The sequence below is a fragment of the Bidens hawaiensis genome, unplaced genomic scaffold, assembly GCF_021521415.1.
Source record: "Bidens hawaiensis isolate Kalapana, Puna unplaced genomic scaffold, B.hawaiensis_p1.1 tig00018564_1, whole genome shotgun sequence".
Lineage (NCBI taxonomy): Eukaryota > Viridiplantae > Streptophyta > Magnoliopsida > Asterales > Asteraceae > Bidens > Bidens hawaiensis.
This window is the reverse complement of record NW_027492807.1, coordinates 229,253-240,753: the sequence shown is the minus strand read 5'-3', so window position 1 is coordinate 240,753 and position 11,501 is coordinate 229,253.

Below are 11,501 nucleotides of genomic sequence, written 5' to 3'. Positions count from 1 at the left end.
TCTGTGCTTTAATTCACTTATCCCGAAGCTTTAATACTTCGTAAACATCACTAAATATCATATATCTCGTCTATAATTAAACCCTCGATTCGTTCGGGTTTCAATAACTATCGATCGATTAATCGCATATTCAATACGATGAATTATATATTCACGTACAATCAATACAGTGAACCATGTATTCTGGTATAATTACTATGGTAACTCATGTACCCGACATTAAATATGACGTAACTAATGTCTACCGGTTAGGGTATACCGGGTTTGTCGGAATCGTTACATATCCAGACGGTGTTTACCGATCATACAAGGTTCTTTAGTGTCTACACCAAGCCCTGAGAGCTTGGTACAAAACGCTTGCAGACCATCTTACGGATATTAGCTTCAAACAAAGAACCGCGGATTGTACTCTTTTCTACAAGACAATCGGAGAAGATTTGCTCCTCGTCCAGATTTATGTCGATGACATCATATTTGGCTCAACAAACGACAAGCTATGAAAGGAATTCGAAAAGTCGATTCAGACAAAGTTCGAGATGAGCTCGATGGGGGAGATGAATTTCTTTCAAGGGGTTGTAGCTTCAACAGTCTGAATATGGAATATATCCATTCATCAGACAAAGTATGTGAACGACGTCTTGAGCCAATTCTAGATAACTGCCGGAAAATTCCATTCTACTCCTCTTCTCGTGGGTCAAAATTTGTCAGCGGACGAATTGGAGGATACCGTTGACCCGACCCTATGCCGAGCTATGATAGGTTCTTTTATGTATCTAAATGCATCGCGTCCTAATATTATGTTTGCTGTTTTTTTGTGTGCCAGTTATCAAGCGAGTCCACGAGTGACTTATTTGGCGGCAGTGAAGAATATATTTCACTATCTGAGGGGTAATCCTGACATCGGGTTATGGTATCCGAAGGATGATAGTTTCGATCTTTCTGCTTTTTCCGATTTGGATTATGGAGGATGCAAGATAAATTTCAAGTCAACTACATCGGGTTGTTAATTTCTAGGAAGCCGGTTTGTTTCCTGGAAGTGTAAGAAGCAGACAATGGTCTCTACTTCAACCGCAGAAGCCGAATATGTGGCAGCCTCGAGTTGTTGTTCACAGGTTTTATAGATCCAACAATACTTGCAGGATTACGGTTTAAAGTTTCTTACTACTTCCATTTATATAGATAACTCAGCTGCTATTTGTATCACGAAGAACCCCGTGCACCACTCTAAAACGAAACATATTGATATTAGATATCACTTTATTCATGATTGCTATGAAAAGAAATTAATTGACATAGAGAAGGTTCACACGAATTATCAAAAGGCGGACCTTTTTACCAAAGAGTTTAATAAAACGAGATTTAATTTTTTGTTTGGTCTAAATGGTTTAAAATCTGTTGCTGATAACCTTAAGCTCGGATAATCACTTTTGGTTTGTATAGTTTTTTATTTGTTTTGTTTTCTTTAATATTTTGGTTTTTGGGGGAGAAAAGAGAAAAACACAAAAATATTATGCTTTTAGTTTTGTTAGGGCATAGAATTTTTGTTGAGGATCCTCTATCCTTGTTCAATTTGTGGATCACTTATCCTTACGATATGTTCTTGATTGTAAAGGATCAAGGATTCTTGGTATTATATGTTTACTAATAATTGTATTTGAATGGTGTTGTGTTTGTTAGATATAACAGCTAGAAGACTGAGTCATCCTAATCTTGTGCTACTGGAGGACTTCCGCATGTGGTCAATGATGATGAACGGCTAGTGGAGTGGTGGCGCAAAAGTAGGGATTTAGTTAGTTATATTTTTTTGTTTATAATCGAGAAAAAGATCAGTTAAAAAACACATGTACTACACACACACACTCTCTTGAGCAATCGATAATTCTGAGCTCTCTCACACTTCACGTTATTGTAATACAGATCGATATCTCCAACACTTTGTAACCATTTTTGATATTAATAAAGTGGTGATCGACGAGTTGTCATCACTCGGGGTTTTTTTACTTTGATCTAATAGAGATAAAGGGGTTTTTCCTCTCAACAAATCACGGTGTTCATCCTTATTTTGTTCAAATATTCATTGCTATCAATTTAGCACTAAACCTCACATAACAAAATTGGATATATTATCCTTAGCCGATTTTTTTCCAAAACAATTTGGCGCCCACCGTGGGGCAATTGGTGCAATAATCCAAAAAATACCCTACCATTTTCAACCTTTTCATACCCATATAACCATCAATGGCCTCGCAGTCAACCTCTGCTTCATCAACCATGCCATCTTCGGCTTCTCTCTCCTCAAGAACTTTGCCACCGATGCCTCCTCCATTGACGGGAGCACCAAGGGCTGCTGCTGCTGGAATCAAGACACACTTACCGGTCTTCCAGAGCTCGAAAACTACTGCTGCCACTTCGGTAGTTAATACTAACAATGATGTTTCCAATATGTTTTCGCAGGTCAAAGCATCCATGGAGCAGCAAAACAAGACTAAGCAGAGGATCCTTCGGGAGATAGAAGATCTCAGGAGGACTAAGAGGCAAACAGAGGATCAGAATCCTCTAGTGCCTAGGATGCTGGATTTTACTACTCCAGGATCCTTGGCTCAGCAGGCGCAAGGATCATCTATCCTTAAACCGGGGTCCATGGGTCAGCTAGCTCAAGGATCCTCAACTTTTCAGCAAGGATCATCCATCCTTCAACCGGGGTCCATGGGTCAGCTAGCTCAAGGACCTCAACTTTTCAGCAATGATCATCCATTCTTCAACCGGGGTCCATGGGTCAGCTAGCTTAAGGATCCTCAACTTTTCAGCAAGGACCATTGATCCTTCAACCAGGATCCTCCGGATTGTATCTTCAAGGATCCTTCAACTCCCATCCACTATGATTCTTCTTCCACAGTCAAGGATCCTTCTCCCAGGATCATGGATCTTCAGGGGTTCAACATCAAGGATCCTCCGAGGTCCATGAAGGAGATATAATCCCCATGCAGACCATAGCTTCCGGTGGACCAACTACTGTAGCAGACGCTTCTTACCTCAACCACTCTTCTGGAATGCCAACCTTTACACAACAAAGAGGTAACACACATGATCCTATATCCTTAAATGCTAACCGTGGTTCCATGCAGGATGCAGGTATCAACCAAGAAATGGCTAAGGAACTGCAGAAACTCAAGGATATGATATCCAGCATACCAGGTGTGATCCGTCCAATCCCTGAGATACCGGAAGGAAGCCACAAATTGTCCAGATTTTCACCACCAATCTGTGACGCAGAGATCCCGAAACGCTTTCAAACCCCCAACATGAAAGTGTATGACGGGACCACTGATCCTGAAGAACACGTAGCTCAATACAGAGAAAGGATGGAAATCAACCCTATTCCTGAGAGGCTCAAGGAGGCTTGTCTCTGCAAGGGTTTCGGATCCACAGTAACAGGATCTGCATTAAAATGGCTGCTAAGTCTTCCTCCCTTTTCTGTTACTTCTTTTTCACATTTAGTTAAGTTGTTCAACAACCAATTTTCTTGTAGTGGGAAATTTGAAAAGTTAACTAGTGACTTATACCGAGTTATCCAACCTAGTGATGAAGCCCTTAGGGATTTTGTTACAAGGTTTGGCAGGGAAGCCCTGGAAATCCCTAATCTTGACATGGCTACTGTTGTTGAAGCATTTGAGATGGGACTTCAGAAGGGATCCCCCTTTTATGATGATCTTGTGATGACTCCTTGCAGGTCTTTGGATGAAGTAAGGAACAGAGCATTACGGTTCATACGGCTGGAAGATGACAAAAGGATCCAGGAACGGTTAGGGGCTCAAACGAAGAAAGAATGCTCTGAAAAGAATAAAAGATCCTCATATAGAAACAAAAATTCGAAGCCATACTCCAAATTCAACAATCAAAACGTCCGCGTAGTTAAAGAAGGAGATGATGATGAGGATTACCCTAGCATCTCAGAATATTGCTTCTCCGTAGATACCCATGGCTTGATTTGTGCCATGGAGGATCTAGGGGAGAAGGCAAGGTGCCCCTGAAAAAACGAGAAGTCAACCACCTTCAGAGACAAATCCCAATGGTGTGCTTTCCATGAGGATTTTGGCCACATGACGGACGATTGCATCGATTTACAGAGGGAAATTGGATACCTCCTGAGTAAGGGCCATTTTAAAGAACTGTTGGGAAGAAAAAAGTCCAAGATCCTGAAGAGGTTCCTCAAAAAGCAACTCCACCCTCATCAGATGCTCAAGTGATCAACTTCATTTCCGGAGGCCCCGACATATGTGGAACTTCCTTCTCCGCAGCTAAGAGGTTGGCCAAGGAGACCAAGTTGGATAACGGGGAACGACCGGTTATATCCACCACCTTGACAACAGATAAAAGGATCTTCTTCGATGAAGAATATAAATCAAGCATCCAGGATCCCCATCATGACGGTTTGATTGTTCTTTGTTTATTGCTAACCATTATGTACGCAGGATCCTAGTCGATGGTGGTAGCTCAGTCAACATCATCCAACACGACGTGCTTCAAAAGATGAATATACCAGACTCGGAGATCATCCCAAGGACATCGGTGCTAGTGGGTTTCAGTGGTGAAACCAAGAAAACATTGGTGGACATCAAACTCCCAATATACATTGAAGGGTTAAATTCTTACCAAATGTTTTTTGTTATTGATAACCTTTCTTGTTGCAATGTTATTTTGGGCAGGCCTTGGCTACATGGGATGAAGGCAGTGGCCTCTACATACCATCAATGCACCAAACTACCAACTCCTTGGGGAGTAGTAAGGATAGATGGTGACCAAGTCAAAGCCAAGAACTAATATTCTTCATCGATAAAGCCAGCAGCTAAACAGACAATAGCATAGCAACCACAACAACATCCTAGGGACGTGCTGGAAGCTTGGGAGAAACACATAAAGGAGGTGTCCTTGGATCCTGAGGATCCAGATATGAAGGTATTCCTAGGATCCAGTATCCCTAGTGAGATCGACGAGGATATAATATCCTTCCTAAAACTAAAAAAGTCCACATTTGCCTTCAAACATTCAGACATGACAGGTATTTCTAAGGAGGTAATTACTCACAAATTAGGCCTTGATTTATTTGTTAAACCCATCCATCAAAAGCGAAGGAAAGTCGCTCCTGAGAGGAACACGATCATATAAGAAGAAGTGGAAAAACCTCTTAAGGTCGGTATGATCAGAGAGGTTAAGTATCCTCGATGGTTAGCTAATGTGGTTGTTGTTTCTAAGAAAAATGGAAAGTGGAGGGTGTGTGTCGATTTTACTGATTTAAACAAGGCATTCCCCAAGGATCCTTTCCCATTGTCACATATAGATTCCATGGTGGATGCAACGACAGGACATGAGATTCACACCTTTATGGATGCTTCCTCTGGGTTTCAACAAATTCAGATGGAACCATATGATAAAGAGGATACAACATTCATGACTCCTACCGGCATATATTGTTATATTGCTATGCCGTTCGGACTAAGAAATGCAGGGGCAACATACCAAAGATTGGTCAACATGATGTTCAAGGATCAGTTAGGCAAAACCATGGAAGTCTACATAGATGACATGGTGGTAAAGTCGAAAAAAGCCGAGGATCACCTCAGAGATCTTGAAAAAGCTTTCAACATCCTGGATCAGTACAACATGAAGCTGAATCTATCAAAGTGTCATTTTGGTGTCAAAGCTGGGAAATTCCTAGGATACATGGTGACCAAAAGAGGAATAGAGGCAAGCCCCGAGCAAATAGAACCCATCATCAACTTGAAGTCTCCTGTGAATGCTAAGGATGTCCAGAGGTTGACGGGAAGAATAATTGCTCTCAACAGATTTATTTTCAGATCCTCGGAGAAGTCCAAAGACTTCTATGACATCCTTAGGAAAAACAAGAAGTTCGAATGGACAGAGAAGCATGAAGTCGCCCAATAAGCCTTAAAGGATTACTTATCCTCAGCACCAACTCTGATGAAGCTTGTGGATGGAGAATCCTTTTATCTATACTTAGTGGTTTCAGGTAATGCAGTAAGTGCCGTCCTCGTTAAGGATCATGAAGGTGAACAACATCCTGTTTATTATGTAAGTAAAAGTCTTTTAGATGCGGAGGCTAGGTATTCTCATTTTGAAAAATTAATTCTTGCACTTATTATGGCTTCTACTAAATTAAGACATTACTTTGAAACACATACTATTATTTGGAGAACTAATTACCCTGTTAAGAATGTGCTTAGAAAACCTTAATTGTCAGGAAGGATGGCCAAGTGGGCTGTGAAGCTGAGTGCATATGACATTCAGTATGAGCCTGGAACAGCTATCAAATCGCATGCACTAGCAGACTTTGTTGCTGATTTCAGCAGTGACATGCAAGAGGAAGCTGATTTATAAGTCCAACAACTAGAAGAAACCAAGGATCCTTGGATCCTCTTCACAGATGGAACATCCAAAGTAAGAGGAACGGGATTGGACATACTACTGAAATCGCCACAGGGGGACATAATACCCCAGTTCATTGTTTGTGCATTCCAAGCCAACAACAATGAGGCAGAATATGAAGCACTTATCGCATGTTTACTTTTAGCTAAACAGATGAGGATCACTTTAACGGCTCTTATACCGTGAAAGGTGACAATATGATCAAATATTTAGAAATTGTGAAGGAATTAGCAAAATCCTTCGAGTTGTTTAGTATCATACAGTTACCAAGAGAAGAAAATGTTGGGGCAGATGCCTTAGCGAATTTAGCCTCGTCCTTGAAAATTCAAGAAGATATAAAGATCCCAATCATCCATATATTCTCGCCAACAATAGGAGAACAAGAAGTTGGGGAGATAACAACTGACAAACAAATCGTACTTTGGGATCCATCATCCTCGAACAACCAAGGATCCTGGATCCTCCCAATTAAAAAATTCATTCAAAGTGGAGAAATTCCAGCCACTAAGAATCCCAAATCCTTCAAACTTAAGGTATCACAATACATTTTATTACATGATATTCTGTATAGAAAATCTCTTGCAGGTCCATACTTGAGGTGTATCGAGGATCCTGAAATTAGAGAGGTACTCAAAGACTTTCACGAAGGAGATTGTGGTAATCACACTGGAGGTAGAACTTTGTTTTCTAGGATTCTAAGAACAAGATACTTCTGGCCAACAATGAAAGGAGACACCATGGAGTACTCAAAGAAGTGTGATGCTTGTCAAAGACATGCAAACATCCTTCATCAACCAGCAGAACCTATGTATCCTATATCCTCATCATGGCCTTTCATGAAGTGAAGGCATCAGGAGGAAAAGTATTCATGCTTGCAATGACTGACTACTTTTCAAAATGGATAGAAGCAGAAGCTTTTGTCAAGTCATCGAAAAAGAGGTGATATCTTTCATCAAAAGAAATATTATTACAAGGTTTGGCATTCCTTCAGAAATTATTTGTGACAATGGTTCCCAGTTTATCGGGAAAAGAACCACTAACTTTTGTGACATTTGGGGCATCAAGATGATTACCTCTACTCCAGTGCATCCTCAAGCTAATGTCCAAGAAAAATCAAGTAACAAGGTAATCATCAACATATTGAAGAAGAAACTAAGATCCAAGAAAGGCAAGTGGGCTGAAGAGCTACCTTATGTTCTTTGGGCCGACAAGACAACACCCAAGAATGCAACAGGCCAAACACCCTTCTCATTGGTGTTTGGGTCAGAAGCAGTAATCCCTACGGAAATGGTGGTTCCTACAGCCAGAACAAGCATCCGTGATCCTGAGGCTAATAAAGAAATCCTTCTCGAAGACTTGGATACTGTTGAAGAACTTAGAGACTTAGCCAAGATCAGAATGGCAGCATACCAATAAAGGGTAGCTGGGGCATACAACAAAAGTATAAGGACCAGAAGATTTCAAGAAGGAGATTTGGTCTTGAGGAAAGCCTTCCAAAATACAACCAACCCGGCAGATGGAAAGCTAGCACCCAAGTGGGAAGGCCCTTATCTGATCGAGTCAGAAGCAGGAAAGGGGGCATATCATTTGCTCACTATGGAAGGCAACAGGTTACCGAGAGCTTGGAATGATATACACCTAAATAAGTACTTTTTCTGATCAGGATCAAGTATCCTCTAAGGATCAAGTATCCTTTAAGGGTCATGGATACTAAAATCTGTAATATCTATCTGATCACTTATTTGTTTAAGATTTTTCTTAGTTTAAGGATAACATATTCTTAACATTCGTACTTTCCAAGTTTTAAGTAACAATGTAGGATACTAATAAGATATTCAATGATCAAGAGGTTGGCCACCTCTCCTTTACATTTAAGGTACTTTACTATTTCCCTTGGCCTAGCCCACGATTAAGGTATGACCCCGATGGTCATATCTTCCAAGGTTTAAAGGTTTTCACCTTTCTTACGAATTAGAGTTTCTACACTCTTGCCTGTAGCGCACGCTATCCAACGTATAGTCCGGGGTAGCGGGATCAGTACACGCTTAGTGGCTGACAATTTCGTTGTCTTCGGCTATATGGAGGATCCTACGAACTATGGTAGACGTACAATACCACCGGTTTATAACATTTTCATTTTATCTCATGTTTGGGCTAAATCCCGGTTTGGGCGAGTCCCCAGTTAACATCCATATATTGGGACAGTCCCCAGTTTGGGCTTGTCCCCAGTTTTTAGGCTTGTCCCCAGTTTGGGCCTATTCCCAGTTGAATGGGCTTATCCCCAGTTTATTATTTGGGCTTGTCCCCAGCTTAACGGGTTTAACTCCAATTAATCTTATAAGCTCTTTGCAACAGATGTTCTAAGTCCATTAACAAGAATCGAGACTTATGGATTCAAAATCCTTAGCTTATTTCTACAAGGATCACCGAAGGTTCTGTATTTATGGTAACTTAGGTCTACTTAGACCTTATGATATGCTCTGTTTGTCCATTTACATATGTTTAACTAAGATCCTTATAAATCTTTTTGTTTGTAGGTTTAAAATCTTTAAATTGTTTCTAAGGATACTCTATCCTAAAAAATTTCCTTTTAACTGTTTTTTCTAAGGATATTTTATCCTAAAAATTTTCCTTTTAACTATTTTTTCTAAGGATATTCTATCCTAAAAATTTCTTTTACTCAAGATTATTTCTTGAAACTTTCAATAAAGCTAAGATTATATCAAGCAAACTTTCAAAATAATGAATAACAAGCAAATAGTCAAAAGATTTAGATTATTATTAATATAAGTCACCTGGACTTATCCAAAATCCTTAACCCGGATTTCACCATACAAAAGATAGACCATCCACCCGGGTTAAGCAGGTGTTACTAACTGTTCATAGAATACAGGAAAATAAAGAGAACAGGGGTAACAAAGACTTCATCCCCACAAACAGAGGATCCATCCATCTTTGCCACCCCTTTAAATTGTCTTAAGGATAACTGATCCTTCAACCTAGTTACTATTGTCTGTTACAAACCATGAACTATTATCCATAAAAACATCAATAAAGGAAAAAAACAAAAATGGGCTCAGACCTTGTCTTCATTATCCATCATCGCACATTCATGCAACATCTTCACCTTTTGCTGCACCTGCTCCTTCATTAGTCTCCACCACTTCCTTGGCCCCACTTGTTCCAGCTTCATTCCCATCCGGCATCTCCACATCCTCTTCACCACCTAGAGCCACCAAACTTGCTTTCCACTTCTCAACATCCCAAACAGTCTTGTCGAAGGTAGGATCGCCAGCCTCTGTCGCCATCTTGATCCTAGCCTGCAAAACTATTCTCGCAGCCCACATCTTAGCCTCTTCCGTAGCCTGTTTAACCTCGTCCTGGTGTCGGGCTTCTATTGAGAATAGATGATCCTCCAGTCGCTTCTTATCCTTGGAGAGCTGATCCATGGCCTTATCCTTTGCAACTATCGCGCTTCCCATTCCCGAGAGTCTCTCGCTCATTTGATTCACAATCTTCTCGTAATGGTACTTGCAAGCGTTCAGAGCATGTTGCCAACAGTTAAGTGAAAGTTAGAAGGATATTTGATCCTTAAATTCAAAATGTCAATATACAAGATGCTTACAGTGAGGCTCATGTCGAAATGGGTCACGGGCTCGGAGGATCTCTTTCTTTTAGAAGCAGCTGACTTGGCTCTGGTGGTCCTGGTCTTTGGTTCGGAGGTGGCTGCTTCCTTCAAAGCCTACTTTTTGATGCTTTGGGGAGTAATCATGCTGTCAATGTCTTCCAAGGAGAAGTTGTTAGCAGACTTCTGGGATTTCTGAGCGCCTACATAAGCCAAACACAAGAAAAGCATTTTATCTTACTTTATTTATTCCTACTTATTATACAGATACTAATCTTGACATATTGGAGTCTGATGAGATGTAGCAGAAAGCTTCAATAAATCTTGCTTGAAAAGTCCGAACCTCAATATCCAGGGCAAGGAATTTTTCCGTTTCTCTTATGTTCCAGGTAACTTGGCCAAACAAGCGAAGTTCTCAACTGCAAATAAAAAAAAAAATTCAGAGTTAGGTCTATTATCACGGATTGTATCTTTGTTAAGGATTGATATGGTTTAAAATATACATGTTATTATATAAATATTTTCTGTAGTTTCAAGTATTTTGAGCCAGTTTTTTATTGAATATATTTTTATTTGGCTCATAATTGGATTTTAAAGGTTAAACTTTTAAACAAGCAAAATTATAGTATTCTCACAAAACTTGAGACCAATGAGCGAAGAGTCCAACTCATTTTACATAATACTAGACATCATATATTAGTATTTAGTAGTATTATTGTTATTGTTATTAAAATGTTACGATTTAAAAGTATGATGTTTAATTAAAATCTTAATATCCACCGTTTATTTAATGTTGACTAGAAAATTAAGATGATTGCTATGTTATATTAATAGTTTGATGAATTAATATTGATTTTTGGTTGATTTGATGCTATGATAAAAGTTTTTAATTGGTTTGGTTATGATATAGTTGAGTATTTAAATCTAGTTTATTACTTTAATATTTATTCCACTTGTGTTTAATAGTTTTTTGTGATTGTTAGACGCATGGTTAGGTTGTCTACTTTATGTTTTCAACTTGTTTGCGGTTTATGGTCGAAATAACCGTAGGAATTATTTATAAAAGTTTATTAGATTTTATTGTTTTATCTATAAAGAGGCCTGGAGGCAATTTAGTGTTGTGTCATCTTTGTCTTTTGCGGTTTTGGGTAATGATTGCACGGGAGTGAGTTATCCTAGGTCCATTAGATTATTGTGATACAAGTTTTGTTAAAGTTAATTAAAAATACTCTCTTTATATTAATATATATTGTATCTGAAGAGACCGGGAGGTGATTTGGGTTTTAGGGTACCATAGTATTATTAGGTAAGGTGAGACCGGGAGGTGAACCACCCTTTAACAATTGAGTTTCACATGTCATTAGAGTTCTAGGGTGTCGTAGGTGAGGCCAGGAGGCGATCTAGCGTACGTTAGTGGTCTTTAGTGTCATAT